Here is a 24,240-nt window from a genome sequence, read left to right on the forward strand (position 1 = left end):
AATTTATAGAGATGAATGAAAGTGGACAGTAGAATTGTGAGAAAACAAAAGAAAAATCAAACACGCAAAGCACACGAGAATCAGGCACGTTGCTTCTCTTTTGGGTCATGTCATAAAATATCGTTTATTATAGTTCATGGTATGAAAAGAGGAGATCCCTGACAAGCCAATAAGAATGGTACAAAAATTGAACATGGGTTCATATTATTATTATTATTGTTGTCTACACTTTAGACAAAAGAAAGTCCAATTGTTTAATAAGGCAGGATCAATCTTATCGTGTGTAGTCTTCAAGCTATGTTAGAACTCTACGTTTTTAGCCAGTGGGGTCTGACGCGCATATTGTTTTCACTTCACCGTCCATTCCACACTTATCCTTTACAAGATTCCCGTGTTTTTATGAGTGCATGTGTCTCAAATCATGGTGCTGTTTCATTTTCAAATTTGTATTGTATTGTGATGTTATTTCATTTTCAAATTTGTATTGTATTGTATTCCATTAGGGTTTTCATGGGGAGGGAGTTTTGTGGATTCCAGACCAGATAGTGATGATTGCTGCAAGATGGGGCAGGCTGTCATTTTAGAGTATGTGATATATTAAGGTAAAAGAAGTAGCTTTTCTTGGTTTTTAATTTAGTGCCTCGTTGGTTTTGGAATTGGAGGCGGAATAATCAATGGAATGGTGAATAAGTTTTCATATTTTATTAAGAAAGTTCTGTGAAGTCAAGACTAGGAATTTATAAAAGTAAAAAGTTTGAGGAAAAGAAGGATGCTGGATAGTTGATGGGAGAGGAGAAGGGAATACTTTTTGGGACTGGTTTTTTTACATGGCTTTGTGTCTTTATTTATATTTTTATGTTTGTTGAAGTGTGATAATTAGGAGTTCTTAATATGTTGGAGTTTGACTTTTCGGTACAACAATGTTCTATTGATGCAGTCATGCCCCACTTGCTATGGGGCCCTTTCCTGTAGCAATTTAGAATTAAATAATGACGATTCTTCTCTGGTTGTAGGAATCTTGCTTGGACTATGTTTTGTTAACGTGGAAAGATGATTGACAATTCTATCTACTAATTCGATTGAGATCAAATTCTCTTGTATTTAAAATTAGATTACAAATGAGAGAGGGGTGTTATCTTGAACTAACTCCTAGTATGTTCTATTTCTTTGTTTCTTGTAATATTTTTCAATATTTTTTGATGTGAGCTACTTAGATTCTAAAGCATGCACCAAATAATATATATTGATAAAAGTAATTGATATATAAAAAATAAGCTATAGGAAAATACAAATCTAGAATATTAATATAAAAGTACAACAATGACAATAGTCATAGCTCAAAATGGTTCACTTTATAAGCTAAACTGCATAGTTTGAGTGAGTTTCCAAGTGAACTTGGAGAAACAAAATTGGTATTAGGATCTTTTGAACTATTTTTTAGTCAAGTTTAAGGCCAAACAAGAAATACACTGGCACTAGGTACCATTGACTAAAGGAAACTAGTGGTACTTTTCACTAGCTCCAAGGATTTTCTACTAAAAATGTCTAAGAACCATTATATGTATATGTTGAGAACCCTTATTCCTTGAAATTTAATAAATCTTATTTTTCAACTTAAAAAATGCTAAAAAGATAAGATAATTATTTTCTCTAAATAGGGGTTTTCCTTAGTAAAGTCTTCAATTTGGTAATTTGTACCTCCATGGATGGCTAAGTTGAATAGGATAAACAACAACATATTCTCTAAACTTATGCATGTCAAATACTGTGATGAGAAAACAAGTATACAAGCATAAATAAGAAAGCACCTTAAGTGTACTAGAATGGATTTCTTAGAAGAGACAGTCAAAGGTGATGCATATATCAACTCAAGAGTACACAAATCACTTGACTAAGAAGAATTTGATAAATTAAATTAAATTAAAATGTAAGTGATAGCATGAAACCACATCAACATTTGGATGTGTTATTGCATTGAAGAGAGTGATGAGTGGGAAAGGGAGCGGGTTTGGAGCTTTCAAATTGAAGGTTTCTTGTAGATGCAAGAGTGTTGCAAGGGTGTCTGAGATTGGTGAGGGGGAAGATAATGATTACGATGAGGATGATGTTGTGCTTGGCTATGAGGGAGTTTGTTTTTGTGAGCTTTTGGTAGACTTTTCCCTATTGGATTTGACTATCTTGTTGCCCCAGTGCTCTCTGTTTGTTGATCTGAAGGTAAGGGTTTTTCAGACACATCATCTTGCTCCTGTGTGGTTCAGTTCAGCTGGGAGTTTTTTCCATTGGGTTGGAACTCATGTTGGTTGTGGCCTTCATTGTTTGAGAAGGATGTGTAGAGATTGGGGTCTGGTCTTCGGTACCATTCCTGCTGGTGACAATGTTGATGGGTTCCTCCAAGGTGTCACTCTTTGCTGAGGGCAGGTTTCTTTTAAGGGTTGTTTCCCCCAGATTCATAGCTAGTTGTGATGGTAACATGGGCAACCGTGGGGGTATTGGATTTCAATGCTTGTTCCAAGGCTCTCATTCTCCCTGGTTCATCTTACCTTGGAACAACATTATTTGGATCAAGTCTTTTGGATCCTATGTCTTTGCAAGATCTGGTGGGGAGTTTATCTATCTGCATGGTACTCCTCACTTTTATGCTAGTAAAGACTGGGTTGGGATGGTTCCTCACCCCTTCCTTATGCTGGATGTCATGATGGGTTGCTACCTTTGGGGCAATCTTGGGTTGTGGAGGCTCATGCGGCATGTCTGTCTTGGGCACTACTGGTTACAAGCATTAAGTTCTTGTGCCTTTATGCTAGTTGATCAAGCTTGGGTTCCCCCACTAGTGGGTGGTTGGTTCTTTGCTAGGAAGGCTCTACATTGTCCTCTCATTATGAGTAAAATGCTATTATAGAGGTGGTGTCTTTGCTCATTCTCGCATGGCTTCTATGGAGGTGAAGCTATCTCCTATTAAGGTGGAGATCTAGTGTGAGTTGTTGGTTGTGGAGGAGACTCCTATTGAGGGGGACATTCTCAAGGTTGCTTCTTGTGATAGGTTGGGGGGTTGGTGGTTCCATCTTCCTAACCTTGATGTTTGGTTCCTTGTTGGGAAGGCTCTCCATTGTCCTCTCATTATGAGTAAAATGTTGTTACAGAGGTGGTGGACTTTGATTTTTGTCTCTGCTCCTTCTTGCATGGCTTCTATGGAGGTGAAGCTATCTCCTGTTGAGGTGGAGATTTCGTGTCAGTTGTTGGAGACTCCTATTGAGGGGGACATTTTCAAGGCTACTGCTTGTGATAGGTTGGGAGGTTGATGGCTCCATCTTCCTAACCTTGATGTTTTGATCTTCCCTCCCCCTATTTCTATTGTGGGGGACCCTTTCACTATTGAGGTGGGAAAGGGGACTACTATGAGTTGGAAGATCTTTGAAAGTGTTGGCTTGAGAAAGGGACCAAGATGGTTATGGATCTATGGTTCTAACAGAGAAGAAAGGATAGGCAGGTTGGTGCCTTGTTTAGTTGTTCAATTTTTATGGTGATGAAAGGACCTCCTTCTTCTTAGTTCTTGTCTTCTTGTGATTGGATGTATGCTGAAAATTTTAAAGGGCTCATCCAAGTCCTTGGTTCTTATTTTTGGTTATGTTTCACAGCTTGTATGGGGGATTGTCCCAAGGTGTCTCATTCTTAGACCTTTGTATTTGATAGAGGTAAGTCTATATTGTAGATCCTTGGTGATCCTAGATTTGGCATTAGGTGTTGTTAATTCTATTTAGCACTATCTAGTGTGAGTTGTTTGTACCACGGGCCAACACCCTCTTGCTGATTTTCTTAATCAAAAACATGAAACCACATCAAAACCTTAGGAATTTTGTTCATTACTTTGAATGGTAAAACATGTAATTATTCAATTGATTAAACTTCTAGTTTACAAATAATACATAAGAATATGAGGATTTTCTACTATGCTTGAACATAGCTAAAAAATATGCAATAGAACTATTGAATGTGTTCAAAGAAAATGAGATCATTATTTTATAGGCGAGGTCTATGTAGTTGTCAAAGAATAAGATGTTAAGACAACATAGATATGTTCTTTGGTATAGAATTGAGTATATTGATGATTTTTAATTTGAGAGGATAAAAAGATCAAATCATATAAGTGTTACAATAAAAAAATGGAGGGACCTCAAAGAGATATATCAAGGCAAGTAGAATGAGTAAACACAACATGAACATAAAGGGAGATGAAAGAACAAATGCATATCAATTTTTATTCAATTGGAAATTCAAGTACATCAAGTTGGCAAGATATGCTTATACATGCTATACAAAATAGGCTTGATTTCTTAGGAAATCTTTAGTCAAGGACCTCAAATTCTCTAAATATACTCTACGATACAATTAAATTAATAATTCCATAAGAGATTAAAATTACAATGCAACATATAGGCCATGTGAGGTATAGGTTGACTAAGAAATGAACTACATTCCCCAAGAACAAGAAGCACATTACCACAAAATGGTTAGTTGCTAAATCATATAGATCTCATTACAAAAAATGTTTAAGAGCTAGTGATATGAGATTTAGGTCCTCACATGATCCAAGAACATAGAAACATGTGTCAGTAATCATTGCATATCAAGATTTTCTATCACAAGATCAAAAATAAGAAATAGGTTGGAAAACTAGCAAGATCATAGTAATCAAATATAAGTCTAGTGTGACTCAAGTCATAGTTGACCAAATAAAATAAGGTCTTAGAAAATGATCCATGAATACATCCTAAATAAGTACCTAGCTATGTAATATGTATCTCAACTAAATGATAAGTCATCTAACTGATCTCTTGAACAATATAAATTATAAAACTAATAATAAACTAAAACATACAATGTTTCTTTTGATCCAAGATTTCTAAGAACTCAAGATAATCCTACATCATAGTGAATATTTCTTTGAGGGGGATAGATATAACATACATAGGAAATTTATCTAGGTATCTAAGTCAAAATTAGGCCCTAATTGCCTAGCATTATACATGTGATGAAGGGTTCTCACGTTGATACTACAGACACATAACATAAATAAAGAAATAATAGTAATTTAATAAAGAACAAAATATGGGCTTCTTATTATTGCCAAAAATATGGAATTATAGAATTTTTAAATACAATATGTAAACCTACATGGGTTCCCTCCTTACAATACATTGCAACCTAGAGTTGTGAACTATCAACCAAAGTTGTCCCAAACAATGTACATGCATTCCTTCTATAGGCATTTTTACACTGCATGAGTAGTTTCTAGACATAAAACCCTTACCCTTGTGACTGACTAATCCTAGAATAACATATAGAGTTGGTCAATAGACCTTTGAAACATATTTTGCAAATTTTGGTAGGTCCATCTTCGAAAGGCCATAACTTTTGAACCATTTCTATAATTGGATATGCTAACCACTTTTCAAAATCCTTAGGTTCTGATGTACAAGGCTTGACTGACCCAAGCTTAGTTTGACCCCATTTTAGAGCCCATTGGGGGCCTTTGAGGCCTTCAACACTGAGTCTAAAGTTTTTATACATAAATGGAACACCAAAAATCAACAATAACTTCATGAATACTCATGATATGACATTGAGCCTTAAGTGATAGGATGATATAATCAAGATAAACATCCACCTCTAGAGTTAGGACATTTCAAGCTTGTGTGACCAAATTACTAAGTATAAATCCTCCATAGGCACTAACTCTTCACTAAAACAACTATTATTCAAGAAACAAAAAGAAAGTATTTTTAGGTGATGCAAGATTGCTCATATACCTAGGATTCTCTGGTGTCTAACACCAAGGGTAATTTGAGAACAAACCTCATCAAGTCTTAGGTGTTTAGAGAAAAATCAAGATGATTAATATCCTCCCTTACCATACATGATGAATCTTCTACTAGAATCCTTTTTCATTTGACCAAGTACTCTTCATAAGTTACATTTCTTGTACTTTTCCCAACATGACTATCCAAAATCTTTTCAATCTCCTTTGTAACCAAACTAACTACTCAAGCTCCATCACATCCTACATGATATTATTTCAAATCTAAAGTGTTAAATAATAGTGAAATATTATATTTAGAAGGTAACTCTACTTCATATGCATTTCTTGAATCATGCATTCTCACTATCTTTCACTATCCACTCATATTCTTTTTCAACTTATTATATGTAGCCACTAGAAAACACTCCTTTCTCAAAGGAACTATGACTTCATCTCCAATCTAAAATTCCTTATACCTCCTCACATTTTCCTTAGCCTCGTACTATGTATTCATCTTAATAATGTGCTTCCTCACCTCCCTATGGATGTTCTTCAAATGTTTAGCAAAATCTTTCACTCTAGCACTACTTATTTCTTCTTTATCTAACTTGCTTAATTTAGAATCATTTTGAGGACTACTCCCATATATAATCTAGAATGGTGTTTTTCAAGTACTCCTATTAACATAATTATTGTATACAAATTCTTCCTATGGTAAAATTAGATCCCAACCTTTTGGCTTATCTCCAACCAAAGATCTTAGCAAGTTTTCCAAACTCCTATTCACTAATTATATTTGCCCATCAATTTTTGGATGATGTGATGAAGTGAACTTCAATTATGTCTTCAATTTCTTCCACAATGAATGCTAGAAATAACCAAAAAAATTGGTATCCCAATCTAAAACTATGCTCTTTGGAAGACCATGTAGCCTCACCACTTTTTTAAAAAGAACACTTTGCCACATGAACAACATCACTAGTATTATTGTATGGAATTAAATGTGTCATGTTTGAAAATATATCAATCACTGAAAATAAAGAATCATGGCCACATTGAGTCCTTGCTAATTCAAGAATGAAATCCATGCTGAGACCCTCCCATGGATTCTTTGGTACATGTAACAACTGATACAACCCCATAATTTTATTCACTCCTTTCTCCATTTGATATACTATACAACTCTACATAAAATTCTTGCCATCTTTCTACATATGTGGCAACTAGTAAATCTCACCAGCCAGAGAAATAGTTTTATATGTCCTAAAATGTCCAACTAATCCTCAACTATGCTTCTCCTTGAGGAGATTATCCCTCATAGAACTTATTGGAATGGACAAGTGACTTCCTTTGAACAAAATTCCATCCTAGATTATGAAATCCAACCACTTCATCTTATCAAGTGTAATAGGTTTTATACAAGCCTTCCAAACTTCAAAAAAGTTAGGATCCTTTGGATATAAAATCTTGCATTTGTTGAATCCAACCATCTAAAGCATCTCTATGAGTAAAAGTTGCCTTCTACTAAGAACATTTATAACTCTATTAGACTCCCCACTTTTGTATTTCAAAACAAATGTATAACTCTACAAAACTCAACCCATTTCAAATACCTTTGGTTCAATTTTCCTTCACTATTCAAATATTGTGAAGCTTAATGATCAATATACAAAAAAAAACTCCTTAGGAAGAAGATAGTATCTCCACTTCTTCAATGCTTGAACTATAGCATGAAATGTATGATCATAAACATAATATTTCCTATTGGCATAATTTAATTTCTCACTGAAATCAGAAAAAGGTCTACCTTCTTGCCTCAAAAATACTCCTATTGTAGTACCACTAGCATCATAGTATACTTGAAAAACCTTATTAAAATATGCAAGTTCTAAAATGGGCTGCTCTAAAACTGTCTATTTCAACATATTAAAGTTCTTATCTACTCTTACTATGCACTTAAATTCTTCCTATTCATTCTCATTGGTTCAGTCAAGGGTCCACAAATATTTCTAAAACCCTTGATAAACTTTTTGTGAAACATGACCAGTCCATGAAAATATCTTATCTCAGTCACACTCCTTGGAGTAGTAAATTCAAGGACAACCTTCACTTTCTGAGGGTCTATTTTGAGATCTTTTGCAAAAACTAGAAATCCCAAGTACACCAACTCTTTCTTCACAAAAACACACTTCAGTAGATTGATACACAATTTTTCCTCCCTTAACTTATCAAACACCTTAAGAATTTGTATTAAATGATCCTCCAATGTCTTACTAAAGATCATAATATCATCTAGGTAAACAATGAAAAACTTACATAGAACCTCCTTTAGTATGTCATTCATGAGCTATATGAAAGTTCTCAATTCATTGGTTAGCTCAAAGGGCATGAAAAACCACTCATACAATCCTTCCCTTATCTTGAAGATAATCTTCCATTCATCTCCTTCTTTGATCCAAATCTAATGGTACCCACTCTTCAGATCTAACTTTGTGAAATACATAGCTCTATAAAAATAGTCCATAATATCATCCATTCATGACAATAGAAATGTACTTGATTGTGATCTTGTTACTATCCTGTGAATCTATACACATCCTTCATTCTCCATTCTTCTTTGGTCCTGATATTGATGGTATAACACATGGAGTTAGATTATTTCAAATTATCCCATTTTGCAACAACTCATGCACTTGTCTATTCAAATCCTCACTTTTTTCTAGTGTCATTCTATGTACTACCTTATTTGGAAAATTGGGTCCTAGAACCAAGTCCATCTTGTGACTGATCTTCCATAGTGGTGATAATCCATCTGGCACATTGTTTGAGATAATATATGGAAACTCTTCCAAAAAATATATAGCTTTTATAGGTACCTCATCTACTTTTTCTTTATTGTCTTCTAAAATTATAGAAAAATACATATGCTCATGCCTCATACCCTCAAGAAACTAGTTTCCATCAATAAAACATATTATTGAAGCACTACATACATTTCCCTCTTTGTCCTTCAATATCTTTAACTTATTCTTAAGGACTTGAGCAATACACAATAAAAATCCACAATGCCCTCGAAGACCTACATGCAAAAACTTGTCATAGAGAAAGAAAAGTCAAGAAAAAGATATGAGATAATTACAAAAGATCAATACTTATAGAAGGAGATCGAAACCCCAAAAAAATGCTAACCAAAAAGGGAAAAGCCATTTAATAATTACTAATTAATTATTAAATGTGAATGCATAAGTGCATAAAGTGAAATCTTAAGAAGAGAGAAAATGCAATTTAATAAATGAAATGAAATTAACCTTTTTCTCTAACACCCCCCCTTAAGATGAGCAACAATGTAGCTACAAAAAATGTAGAAAGAGAAATGAAACTAAAATGCAATGCTAAAAGAAAACTTGGGTCATGACAACAAGGTTTGATGTGGTACCTAATCATAATCAAATCTCCATGAAAAGGAGAAATAGAGAAAATCCATTAGGAAAAATTCTACTCCAAAAAGAGATAGAAAATAGATGGACAAATAAAACATCTCAAGAGAAACTCTCAAGACCATAAGTACAATGAAATCCTCCATGATAGAAGCTTGAGATTCCATAGGCCCCCACAAAATGGCAAAACTCTTGTTTTAATGAACATACCAATGTAGCTCCAATCTGAAGGAAACAAAAGAAATGGACAAGGATAATAAAAAAATGTATGTAAGGTGTGTTAGTGTAAATAATTAATTATTATTACACTTTACTTAAGTTTACTTAAGTTAATGCATTATTTTATTATTTATTAGTTAGACACCTAGGAGTATGCATGCTCATATGAGTTGTCTTGTTGACAACACAAGAGTTAGCATCTTATTTTAGCACACGGTGTCTACAACATCCTTTTATGTGAAACACCTATGTTAATCTTATTCTCTCATCATCACACTAACTTTTGTGCTCAATGGAGGGGATAATCCACTCTTGGTGAACATGTGCTTAGTTGTGAGTCTTATCATTTTGCTAACTCCTAGTCAGTCTAGAGGCATTTATATATAGGCACTCCTAGTCTATGTGCACATCAATTGACTATCATATTGTTATTTTGATCATACTTTATTGGTGTATATTGTGCTAGTGCTTGAGCTTCTTGATCTTGGGTGATTTTTTCCTAAGGAAAATAGTTACAAGGTGCAACTAGAAGTCCTAGTTGATGCTCAAAGGAAAAAACCATGAGAATTCTAAATTAGAATCTCTAATGGAGGTGGAATAATAGGTGCATTGAATCTATCATTTGAGAGTCCAGATGCGTGTTGTCTGATATATCATCAAAACTTGTAGTAGGTGGCTCAAATACTAGAGCTACAATAGTAGGCAATGTTGAAGAGTTATCTTGTGTAAAAGATAGAATCTAAATAGGAGGTGGAGGTGTATAAGTCACAACATTGGTATCAAGAACAACACATAATTTAAAGCAACTTGACTTCACCTCAATAGAATCTCATAAAAAAAAAGAGAGAGTCTCTGATAGTCAAGATGGTGGAACAAAATGTGAGAAGGAATATAGGTAGGAAGCATGATCAATAGTCCTTGTAGCAATAATATTTCCTATCTCACTATCTTTGATATACATTGAATGCTGTGAAAATTTAGCTATCTTCCCTATCCCACTATGTGTAAGCTGGTAAATAGAGAGAATGTTAGAGGATAAAGACGGAACACAAAGTACATCATCATTGTTGGAAATATAAGAGTAATTGAGAGGGAATGGGTGAATTAGTTACTACAAAAATAAATCCTAGATCCCCTTTGATGTGAGTACAAAATATAAACAAATAATTAAATATTGTTGAAGCTTGGTAAACACATAGAATGATGTAACTTGGTAACAACTGAATTATCTTAGTAAAAGATTAACATATAAACCATTAGATTTTATCTATGATTACCATTACTTTTACTTAGTTGAAAACACATAAAGAAAATAACATGAACACATTTGACACTAGGATTTAATGTGAAAACCCAATTTGGGAAAAACCACCAGTAGCAACTAGTTACTAATTTTCACTCTTCTAAAGTGAGCCCTATTAGGAGCCAACCCTGTTAAAGGTTACAAAGGACACTATTAGGTGCAACCCTATTAAAAGATTTAATCATCCTTTTAGGAGTGGACTTGTTAGAGGTCTTGAGAACAATTCAATGGAATTTCCACCTTGTTAGATGATTTATAAATAGCTATTAAGACAACTCTATTAAGAGATTTTGATCACTACTACAATGGTTAGAGAGTAAAAATAAGATAACTTAATTTGACTACAACCAATTTTCTGATTTCAAATCACTGTTCTAGCTTTAACTTGATCCTTCTTGATCGAATATGACTTTGATGCACCACTAGGATATTCTACTTATCCTTCAAATTCACTTCCTTTTCTCATCAATAGATCTTCAATCACATCATCACAATTTGCACATTCTGTTGTACACTTTTGCTTGCACACTTTAAAATCACAACTTGACCTTATACTTATACCTTCCTCTTTTTCAAGTCAGTTCAAATACAACTTGCAAAAATAATCATCTCCTTAGTCAGCTGGAATCAATAGATAAATCAATTAAGCTTAATACAACAAAATAAAAAAATCCTTCATTAGCTAACCCTGCTTGGTAGAAACTAACTCTAAAGTGATTTCCTTCATTAACCAATATAAGCTTGGTTAACACTGCAAACTTAGCAAAATCCTTTGGCAACCAAGTGAGCTTGGTTAGCACTAGTTCCATCCAACTTTTCTTTGTTATCTAAGTGATCTTGGTTGACACTTTCTTTCTACAACTTTTCCTTTGACACCTGAGTGAACTTGGTAGACACTGCCTTCTAAACTAGGCAATCACAAGAATGCTTGGTAGAAACTGACAACTATTTTCACTACCCAAGTGAGCTTTACAAATATTGACTGATAAAGATTGACATTTGTGTAACATCAAAGAAAACACACAATTAATCAATTGTATCCAACAATCTCCCTCTTTAGAATTGATGGCAATGCAACATGTGATAGCACAATAAAATTTTGGATTTAAAAACTCCCTCTATTAGTATGAGCTCTTCCTTTCACTAAATTCTATCTAGAATGGTTGTTACCAAGTTCATTTAGAATATCCTCCCTCTTTCAACATACTTCATCTTTACAAGACTTCTCCCTCTCCAGTTTCTAACTTTATTCTAGTTTCAAAAATTTCTCAAAGATATGACAATAAACTTCTCCCTCTTTAACAACACATGCCAAAGACTATAACTCTATAAATACTAGTGTACCTTAAGTACTAATTCATCTACAATATTCCCTTGCTAATTATGCACCAACTGATTGATCTTTAATAGGTTTTGGTTGATGCATTCACTAGACTTTAATTAGTGAATTTTAGATAGGGAAATGACCCCTAGCTTACCTTTTAGATACATAAATGCATCCTTAGGTAATGGCTTGGTGAATTTGTCTGCAATATGTTCCTTTATATTTACATATTCCAATTTATCTTCTTTATCTTGCACCAATTCTCTTAAGAAGTGATACTTAATAGCAATGTGCTTTGTTTTAGAATGCATTACTGAATTCTTTGATATGTTGATTGCACTGTTGTTATCATAGTATATGACAACTAGATCTTTGATTTCTACCTTCATTCCTTTCAACAGTTGTTTGAACCAAATAATATTAGAGCAATTGAATGTTGTTGCTACATATTTGACCTCTATTGTGGATTGAGAAGTACAAATTTGCTTCTTTCTTATCCAAGATACTAATATTTTACCAAGAAATAATGCTCCACCACTAGTGTTTTTTTATCATCAAGACTTCCTGCCCGATAAGCATCAGTAATTACTTTCAAGTCTAGATTTCTTCCAAGTTTGTACCATAAACCATTGTCTTTAGTACTTTTTAGATACCTCATGATTCTCTTGATTTACATCATGTGATTTTCTTTGGAATTTTTTGAAAATATTTCCACTATTCTAATTGCTAGAGCAATATCAAGCCTTGTGTGAACTACATACTGCAATTTTCAAATCATTGATCTGTAAGTAGTCTTATCTACTTCTTTGGAATAATTATTTTTCGAAAGCTTATGTCCAATAGACATAAGTGTTCCAACTGGTCTCAAATCTTCCATTCCAAATTTCTTCTATATCTCCTTGATATACTTAGATTGAGTGATGTAGATACCATTCCTTTTCTACTATATTTGCAATCCAACAAAGAATTTTATTTCACCAAACATGGACATCTCAAATCCATTACTCATTTCTTCTGAGAATTGTTTACATAAATCATCATTTCCTATAAATATAGTGTCATCAACAAATATTTTTGCCAACACAATCTTCTTATCTGGTCCTTCCTTCATATAAAAACTAATGTTATCATTAGTCCTTTGAAAATCAATTTTTACCAACTGATTATGGAGTGTTTCATACCAAGCTCTAGGAGATTTTTTGAGACCATATAATGTGTTGTGTAGTTTGTAAACCATGTCTCCTTTGCTAGGATCTACAAAACCTTCTAGTTGTTCAATATAAACTTGCTCATCAAGAATTCCATTCAAGAATGTAGATTTAACATCCATTTGATATACTTCAAATCCTCTATGTGCTAGATATGCTAGTAAAGTTCTAACAGCTTCAAGTCTTGCTACAGGAGAAAAAGTCTCACCATAGTCAGTACCTTCTTCTTGAGAGTAACCTTTGCATACTAGTCTTGCTTTGTTTCTTGATAGCTTTCCATCTTCATTCAACTTATTTCTAAATACCCATTTTGTACCAATTACATTTTTATCCTTAGGTCTAGGAAAAAAAGTCCAAGTCTTGTTCTTTTCTATCTATTCTATCTCTTAATTCATTACCTAAATCCAACTTTCATTTTCTAGAGCATCTTTAACACATCTAGGTTCAAACTCAACAAGTAAACATGTATGTTTTAATTTTATTCTTATTATTGTTCCATCTGATTTATCTCTAATGATCTAATTAGGTACATGATGTCTTCTGACATATCTTGCTAACATAGGCTCCTTGGTCTTTGAATGAGTTCCACCATCTTCTTCTTGAATTTTAGTTCCAAGCTCAATTCTTTCTATCTATGACTTGGGTCCATCAGGCTCGATTTGAACTAGATCAATAGCCTCTAATTGCAACTTAGGTCCTTGTAGCTTGGGTTACACTACCTTCAATTCAATCACTATTGGAGTTTCTGGAGACTCAGAAGTTGAAGCTTCTTTTCACTTAGATAGATTAAGAAGGGTATTAGGTTCATAGTAAATGAATCTTTCGTAGTCTTTAGGTTCCTTGTTGCTTTCTTCTTCACTATTTTTTGCATATTTATCAATTTTGACATGTGCACTTTCAATAATTTTGTGAGTAGATATATTTAAACATTTGTATGCTTTACTTCTACATGAGTATCCTAGAAATATGCCTTCATCACCTTTTACATCAAATTTCCCTTTTCTAGATTCTTTCAATATGTAACATTTACTACCAAATACTCTCAAGTAACTTACATTAGGTTTGTAGCCATACCATAGTTGATAAGGTGTCTTTTTTGAATCTTTCTTCAACTAAATGTTGTTTAAGGTATAAAATGTAGTGTTGATAGCTTCGTTCTAGTATTTGAGAGCAATGTTCTTCTCAATCATTAGGGTTCTTGCACAGTCCATGATAGATCTATTTCTTCTTTCAGCTATACCATTCTATTGTGGTGTACTAGGGACAAATACTTGTCGTTTGATTCCTCTTTCAATGTAGAAATTGTTGAATTCATGGGAGATGAATTCACCACCTCCGTCTGATCTTAGGCATTTCAACTTCTTTCTATTTTCTTTTTCTACTCTTGCTAGATACCACTTGAATTTTTGAAAGGCTTTTAATTTTTCTTTTAGATACATTACTATCATCATTCTAGAGTAATCATCCACAAAGAGAATGAAATTTTTTTCTCCACTATAACTTTACATTCCAATAGGTCCACATAAGTTTGTATGAACAATTTCTAAGACTTATTCTGACTAATAGTCTTTTCTTTTGAAGCTTATCTTCCGCATCTTACTAATTTGGCAATTCTTGCATAGACCCCATGTCAGGGTTCTTAAAATTAGGGATACCTCTTATTCTTTTATGTTTGCTTATCTTAACTAGATTATCAAAATTTACATGACATAGCCTTTTTTTAAATAACTAGCTTTACTCTACTTGAGCAATAAAACATGAACAATCACTAAGATCAAGATAAAATAGATTACCTTTTGTTTACTTGCCAGAACCAACTAGATTTCCTTTCCCATCCAATAGCTTGGCCTGTCCATTCATGAATTCTACCTTGAATCCAATATTATTCAACTGTGTGACACTTAGTAGATTATGCTTTAATCCTTCAACCCAATAGGCATTGTCACACACAAGTGCTTTACTCAACAAGATACATCCTTTTCCTTTTATGTTACAAGGTTCATTGTTTCCAAATCTTACACTACCTCCATCATGATATTCCCTATGTTCAAATTTTGTTTTTTCACTAGTCATATGATGTGAGAAACCATTATGAATAATCCATATATCATTTTTCCTAACATGAGAGATAAGTGCCATCTTATCTCCTTCATCATCAGATTCATCTTTCATAACAATATAAACCATTTCATCTTCACTGTTATCAAAATCTTTAGCTACAAAACAAGATTTCTTACCTTTATCCTTAAAGCTCTTGTAGTTCTTGGAGTCCTTCTTCCATTTATGCTTATTGCCTTTCTTCTCATCCATTTTTTTTTTGTTTGGACACCTAGCAGCAATGTGACCAATTTCTTCACAAGAAAAGCAGATCAAAGGAAATTGACCTCTATACTTTCCTCTTCCTTTGGAGTACTTCCTTGAAAGTAGGGCTTCAAAAACTTGAAGATCACTGTCTAAAATTTCTTTTGATGATCCATCTCCTTTACTATCTGATTGAATGGATTTTGAATTTTTACCTTTTCCTTTGAGTGAGAGTTTAGCTTTAAATATAGATTCAATATTTTTTGAAGCAGGAACATAATTATCATAATTGTCAAACTCAAAAGCTATTAATCTTCCAACTAGAGCATCCAACCCTATCTTATTGGTTGGATCACATCTCATTTCTTGAATAGAAGATACTCTAATTGCATAGATGGGAAGAAAACTTTTGAGTACTTTACTTACAATAGTTTCCTTGATGTCTCCTCTAGATGCTTTGATTGCACTTACACTAGCCTTGATCCTTTCCACATATTTTTCAATGTTTTCATCTTCTCTCATTCTCATTTGATCAAATTTTCCTCTAAGGCTTTCAGCTTTGGCTCTTTTTATATGGTCATCTCCTCCATAGATATATTTTAGTTTGTTCCACATTTCAAAAGTAGTTTTGCAATCTTTTACTTCATCAAATTGAACATAATTGAGAGTAGATGCAATATCAATCATCATGATATCGTGATTCTTCTTTTTAGCAATGTCTTCAGCTGATAAAATTTGAGTGGGATTCTTATATTCAACATCAAGATACTTGCAACTTGAATTACTAATGGTAGCTAGATGTAATCTAATAAGTCATTGCCATGCTACAAAATTGTCTTTATTTAGCTAGGAATCTCTCTTTTGTAAGACATCCTGATCTTTAGCTTAGATCCTTGAAACCTTCTTTGTAAGCACCAAAAGCTCTAATACCAATTGTTGGAAATATAAGAGGAGTAATTGAGAGGGGAGCGCTGAATCAGTTACTACAAAAATAAATCCTAGACCCCTTTCGATGTCATTACAAAATGTTAACAAATAACTAAATACTGTTGAAGCTTAGTAAATACACAGAATGTTGTAATTCAGTAATAACTAAATTAGCTCAGTAAAAGATTAACATATAAACCATTAGACATTATTTTTGATTACCATTACTTTAACTTAGTTGCAAACACATAATGAAAATATCATGAACACATTTGACACTAGGATTTAACATGGAAACCCAATTTGGTAAAAGCCACCAATAGTAACTTGTTATTAATTTTCACTCTTCTAAAGTGAGCCTTGTTAGGATCCAACCCTATTAAAGGTTACAAACACACTGTTAGGTGTGGCCCTATTAAAGGATTTAATCACCCTATTAGGAGTGGCCTTGTTAGAATTTTTGAGAACAATTCAATGGAATTGCCACCTTCTTAGAGGATTTACAAATAACTATTAAGCCAACTCTGTTAAGAGATTTTGATCACTGCTACAATGGTTATAAAGTAACAATGAGATGACCTAATTTGACTACAACCAATTTTCTAATTTCATATCTCTATTCTAGCTTGAACTTGATCCTTCTTGATCAAGTATGACTTTGCTACACCACAAGGATATTCTTCTTATCCTTCAAATTCACTTCCTCTACTCATCAATAGATCTTCAATCACATCATCACTATTTGCACATTCTCTTACACACTTTTTCTTACAAACTTTTACACACTTTGAAATCAAAACTTGACCTTATACCTTCCTCTTTTTCAAGTCAGCTCAAATTCAACTTACAATAATAATCATCACCTTAGTTGGCTGGAATCAATAGATAAGTTAGTTAAGCTTAATACAAAAAAATAAGAAATTCCTTTGTTAGCTGACCTTACTTGGTAGAAACTAAATTTGAAGAAATTTCCTTCATTAACCAATAGAAGCTTGTTTAGCACTACAAACTTATGAAAATCCTTTGGCAACTGAGTGAACTTGGTTAGCACTAGTTCCATCCAACTTTTCTTCATCCCAAGTGAGCTTGGTTAACACTTGGTTTGTACATTTTTTCCTTTGATGCTTGAGTGAACTTGGTAGACATTACCTTCTGAACTAGGCAATCATAGGAATGCTTGGTAGAGATTGAGAACTGTCTTCACTACCTGAGTGAGCTCGGCATAGATTGACTGATAAAGATTATGACATTTGTGTAACATCAAAGAAAATACATAATTAATCAATTGTATCCAACACATTATATGTACCATCATCAATGTCAATAGAACCTTTCCCACATACAGTCATAATAGTTTTATTCTCCATCAAAATACGTGAAGTAGGAGAAGCCTCAAAAGAAGAGAAAAAATCTTAAGAAGATGCCATATGGTGTGAAGCACCTAAATCTAGTAACCATCTAGAAGAATGATGAATAGTACATTCACATAGTGCATGACCCTTTCCTATATCTTTACCATCTAATTGAAATGATGATGATGAAGAAAGTCTATGAGAAGTAGAAGGAATATCAATGTTGCTCTTCTAAAGGAGAGTTGTAAAATTTGAAACTTGTTTGAGAGTAAAAGTAAAAAGCTATGTCACCTTTTAGGCTAACTTATCAAAACAAATGAATTTGATTATTTCTATCTAAAAATCAATTTTATTCAAACATGTGATCTAAAAAATTTCACTCTAGCTAAGCTATATATGGTCTCACGCTTTTCCAATTATAAATGACTATTAAAAGCATGTTTTATACTAGTTTGTATCTAATTACTTAAGAAATAAAATTATTTTAGAAAAATAACATTTCAATAACCATTACTATTTTTTATTGATATTTTTTTAATAACATATAAGAACCATTTTATAGAGTTTAAAGTTAAGAATATTCTCATATAGAGTTTATAGTGTTTTAATTAGATATAGTATATTGTAATTAAAAAATTCTACAAGTATGTATTTTAACATTTGAGAAGATGTCAAGTTTGATAATGAAAAAAATATCAAATCATATCAAAAAATTTAAAAACCACATGACATTCTAGAGGAGAGAGTCCTCTTCAAGAATGCATAATTTTTCTTTTGGTTACAGAAGACTTATTTTAAGAAATGTGGTGGGAGATGAAAACTATCGATTTCAGATGAGTTAATTTTGAATCATTATAAAAGATAAAGTATAGGTCTAAAGCCAATTTTTAATATTGATTGTTCTTGCTATTTATGATATCTATAATATAATCTAAGATTGAGGTAAAATAAGTTTATTTCCACATTATTTTTTGGTGGGAACTGGACCCCTAATTTTTAGTTTTTTTCAGCAAGTAAAAAATTATCTTTAAAAGTTAGGAAAATATATCAATTCTTATTTCAAATAATTTAAAAAAATTATATTCCTAAAATTCATCCATTTCTACACATTTCATTAGTTTACTTCATTATCAAATTCTAAATAATACTACCATTTTTATGTTATTGAAGATGAACAATTATACTTTTGTTAGCCTTTTTCTTTATAAAAGGGTGACACATGTTTGTGCCTTTACAATTTAAGACATAGCCATCTAAATTCTTCTCATAGGAATGCGAGTCATCATGATTAGTCTTATGACAATAAGCAAATTTTGGTCTTTTGATTTGATTTACCCCGTTTAGGAGGAGATGGCCCTAATGAACACTAACTACTAGAATTTATTTGAGACTCTATAGAATGAGATTTCTGAGTCTTCTCCTTCATGCCTAAAGATGGCCGAGTTATCAACACATGACTCTGTGAGCCTATGAGAGAATCCAACTGAGAGAGGTTAGCTTTCTCTTGAGTCAACCGATCACAAAAAACCTCAAAGGATGGCATGGAAAATCTATTATCAAAAGAATCTTTGGTGGAATAGAAGGTAGAACAATATATCTAAAAGTTTCCATGAAGCTTAAAAAGAATCAAGTAGATACACTCCATGTTATTCTTTATTTTCCCACAACCCTGCAATGAAGATCTTAGTTGTTTGAATTTCATTAGGAATTCCTCAATCAAGGGAAAAGAATTTTGTATAAGAGAGGTAAGCTCTACCTTAATTTGAAGTGCCCTAAACTCATTCACTATACGAAACAAGCCTTCAAGATTTGTCTACATAGCTAGGATCATCTTGCACTCATCAAGATGAAATTGTAGACAATAAGAAACCTATAAATAAATAAATCTTATTAGCTCATCCATCTTGTTCATCTGCTGCATGACCTCAAAATGCCTCTATAAAACTAGATACATTGCATCTAAAAAAGACCATAACCTTTTTGAATGGAGAAGCTCTATCATCAAGGTCTTTCATGTGTGATAATTATGAGGGGTCATAAGTTATAGACAAGTAGAGGTCTTAGCTATTGTTTTAGAAGGTGTTGAACTATTTTTTAATGTATTTTTGGTTTACATTAGTAAATAACATAAATACTATGAAAAAAAAATCCCCACAATGCAAAACACCGAACCCTAGCCATTAGAAGGAATGCGTAGATGAGACAAGAGAAAAAAAATCTTCACAAATAAATCACAAATATCTAGTACAAAATACTAGTGAGATGAAAAAGAATCTGGAAATTTCTTGAGAAGAGATTTTTGATGCTTTGTTTCTATTGAAAAACAGAGCTGTAATGAAGAAGTTATGCCCCTTGGAAGATAGAAGTCATCAACAAACTTCAAGCACAATAACAAGTAGAAAACTAGAAAAAATTCCAAAAATTAACTTCTCCATTGTCTCTATCTTAGAAATAGCTTTCAGGTGCTTCTTTCACATTGAAAAAAACCTTCGTATGTTCAAGATATCACAAAAAAACCAATGAGAACCAATAAATGCTTGAAAAAGGAGGTGGGAGCATTACTGGTGGCAAGGCTATAGTAGTGGGAAGCGGTGACACAAAGGCCGCGGAAGAGCGGTGGCCCAAAAATTTTAAATGGTCACTGGAAGATGAAGAGCGATGCCAAAAATGCATAGTTGGAGACTAGAAGAGGTCTGTATTGTGGGGAAATGTGTGTGGGCCATAAAAAATGTAGGTCTCACTAGAAAAATGGGTTTATGGTTGGGAAAATAGCTAGTGGCCCATTTTAAAAAAAAAAAAAAATTAATAAAAATAGTCTTGTTTTGCATGGAGAGGTCATACAACCCTACTATGTAAAACATTTTTGCCTCCCAGATCAATGTTGTACATAATGGACAAACTTTATATGAAAATGGGGGTTTTGACATCTTCTGAATCCAATTGTGAGGTTTGTTTGTCTTCAAAGTGCTCTAAATTTCAAAGACCACCCTATTTTTACAAAAAATACTCGAAAAACACCAAATCTAATATGTCAAACCCTCGTTCTCCCTTTTCTCTAAATACTGAAGAAGCTACAAAAAATTTGTCTCTAATCCCATAAATGATTTGAGCAATACGTAATACAAATCTACAAAGTGCTCGAATGCATGCATGTAAAAACCTATCATAGAGAAGAAAAGACATTAAGATGTGAGGGTTTACTCTAAAAATATGCAAATTGTATTCTCAAAAATGAAAAAGATACAAGATAATTACAAAAGATCAATCCTTATAGAAGGAGATCGAAACTCGAAAAAAGGGTAGCCTAAGAGGGAAAATCTCTTTAATAATTACTAATTAATTATTAAATGTGAATGCATAAGTGCATAAAGTCAAATATTAAGAAGGGATAAAAGGAAATTTAATAAATTAAATTAAGATAACCTATTTCTCTAACATATGCTTCACCCTATCCTTCATCAGAGGGTAGGTATTTCCATGCCCATTATCTACAATAAGCCTATCAAATTGCCATAGTTTATACAACATATTACATATGCCCATAGGTATGATATCACATAGTACCTCATTCTCCTAGATTTCAATCTTGAAATTCACTAAGCATTTCTCATTGACCATGACCTTGTGGTCATCTTGCACCCAAGAAATATAGCATGGATGTGTTTTTTCTACCTCTCTAGTTTAAACTTTGTGACCATATTTTCTAACACCAAATTGTTAGAACTTGCACCATCAATGATTAGATCACAACACTTAAAGTTACATTTGCACCTTGTATGAAAAAATCTCCTCTTTTGATTAGGTCCATTCTCACAACTCAGTAGGACTCTTTTGTTAACTAGGACTTCTTCTCTTTCACTAATATGTGCCAATATAACCAAGCCTTCTATTCTCTACTATGTTCTTTCTTGATGCTAGGAATATTCTAATTCTTTATGCCCTTCTTCTTTTTATTGAAAACATTTTTCATGAAAACCTCCTCTTTTGTATCCTTTCCACCTTCTTATTCCTCTAGGATATCTATTGTTCTTACCAAGTAAATTATTAGAATTTTTTCTCTTTTGATTCTGATTGCTATAGTCATCTACATCCTTGATCTTCTGATCATCATTTTAGCCTCCATAAGACCATCAACTAGAACTTCCATTGTGAGCTCTTCCACTATTCCTATCATGAATTGTGATATGCCTCTTCAATAATTTTAATTCAAACTAGACTCAACTCCTCCTGAATGCTTGGCCTCAAATATTTAATATAATGAGTGACTTTCTCTTTATCATCTTTCACATGGTCGGTTCTAATGAGAACTTGGTAGAAATCCTTGGTATACTCCCCAAAAAATCTTCCCTCTTTCTTCAACCCTTGCATTTTCTTTCATAGATCAAGCTCACAATGTAAAAGAATGAATTGTCACTTAAATTTAGTTATCATCCAAGCCCATTTGGTAATTTTATCTTTTCCTTTTCTATTTTGCTTCAATTGAGACTCCTACCACCAGTGTTAGAAAGTAAAGTCCATCAAGATAACTAAGAGGTGGGGGGGGGGGGAGGGGGTTGGTGAATTATTTATTAGATAAATACAATTTTTATCACACTTACTAAATATTAAACATGTGATCAATATAATCAACCATAAGAACATACATATACACAATAACACTAGATATGTTAATTAGGGAAACCCTTGATAAGAGGGAAAACCTTAGTAGGGATGGTACCCACAAAATGATGTGGATCAATAAGTAAGTTCCTTGTAAGAATATGGACTCTTTTAGGAGCCAATATAATACATTTTGTACATATCAATCCCTGTTAGGAGTTTTGCCAACCCTATTAGGCATTGTAGAAGGAAGATTGACACATTGTCCAAATAGCTTCATGGGAAAGACCATTGAACTCATTGTTCAAATGGTTCCCTTTAGAATAATAGAAATTCAGTTGATCTTTACAAATCAAACTCTTTCTCTCTCCTCTTACTATACAAATACTACACCAAATACCTTTAAGATCCCAATAATAGATCTCCAACTTTGCATCACAATTATCCCTTTGATTGCTTACTTACATTTACCAATCTGAATAAATTCAATATATTTTTCTTTCAATTCATTCATTACTCACTTTATCATAAGGAATATACCTTTCCTTTATATCATCTCCTCAAAAATAACTCATTGAGATGACCTTAAGGCTATCCCAACTAATTATAATAGGACCTCATTAAGATAATATCATATATTACATCTTTTCATAATTACAAAACACTATTATGTCATGGTCTTTATAAATTTTTACATGCGCAACCTCTAATCTTGTACACTCATTGTTGTCATCATCAAGCTATCTAGTATCACTATCTAATTTTTCTCATCATGATTATATTCCTATTAGGAGATATAAACCAAACACCAGAAATCACTTTTTTGGTACTTTATCTAGACACTGTCATCTATAAATCACAAATAATTCTCAAATTTTGTCAACTTCCTACACACACACACATGCACAATTGTCCACCTCATTCTATGTCTACTAATCTCATAGTTTGTACAAGATTAGTATCATGTTGACATTAATGAAAAACATAGTCATGAATGCAACATGCTAATCTCCCAAATATTATTGCAATTCTTAGGGTACCCCCTCATAGGAATATCATCAACTTTCATGCAAATAATTTCTCATTTTGGCATTGATGGAAACATAGATGAAAACAATCTAAGTTCTAAGAATACCAACCATACTACTCTATTGTTGCTAGTACACTTATTTTTTCAAATCCTCATCATCAATCAAATCTAAAACTTATAGGAATAATTCTCCATAAATGCTTCCTCATGCTTACATGGATACACATCAATTGTTCACACTTCTCCTCCATTGATATAACTCAACATACTTATGCCAATGTTAGATCATCTTCCTTCAGTATCTCTCATTATTACCCATCTTCCCAATCATATCAAAATATATTTTGCATTTGATCATCTCCCCCATTGACATCAATGACAAATGTATCATTATGTCAATCTGAAACTCAATATCTTCAACCATCTCAAATGTCCAAAGATATTGCTTCATACTAGATACTAGGAACACTCCCCCATATAGGAAGCATCAACATTCAATCTATACAAATAATTCAGTGTTGCGTACAACTACATTTATGAAATCTCTGCATGGTCTACTCTGAGATAGGAAGGGGCATAACCCCAGTCATACCATGTAAATAGTTAAATGTATCCATAGGAAAAGGCTTCATAATTTTTTTGCAATCTTCTCCTTTGTATTAGCATACTCTAATATGATTTGTTTCTCTACAACTTTATCTCTTAGAATATGATACTTAATCAATATATGCTTTGTCTTAAAATGT

The sequence above is a fragment of the Cupressus sempervirens genome, chromosome 9 (genome assembly GCF_028749045.1).
Source record: "Cupressus sempervirens isolate cs-2001-9-10 chromosome 9, ASM2874904v1, whole genome shotgun sequence".
Lineage (NCBI taxonomy): Eukaryota > Viridiplantae > Streptophyta > Pinopsida > Cupressales > Cupressaceae > Cupressus > Cupressus sempervirens.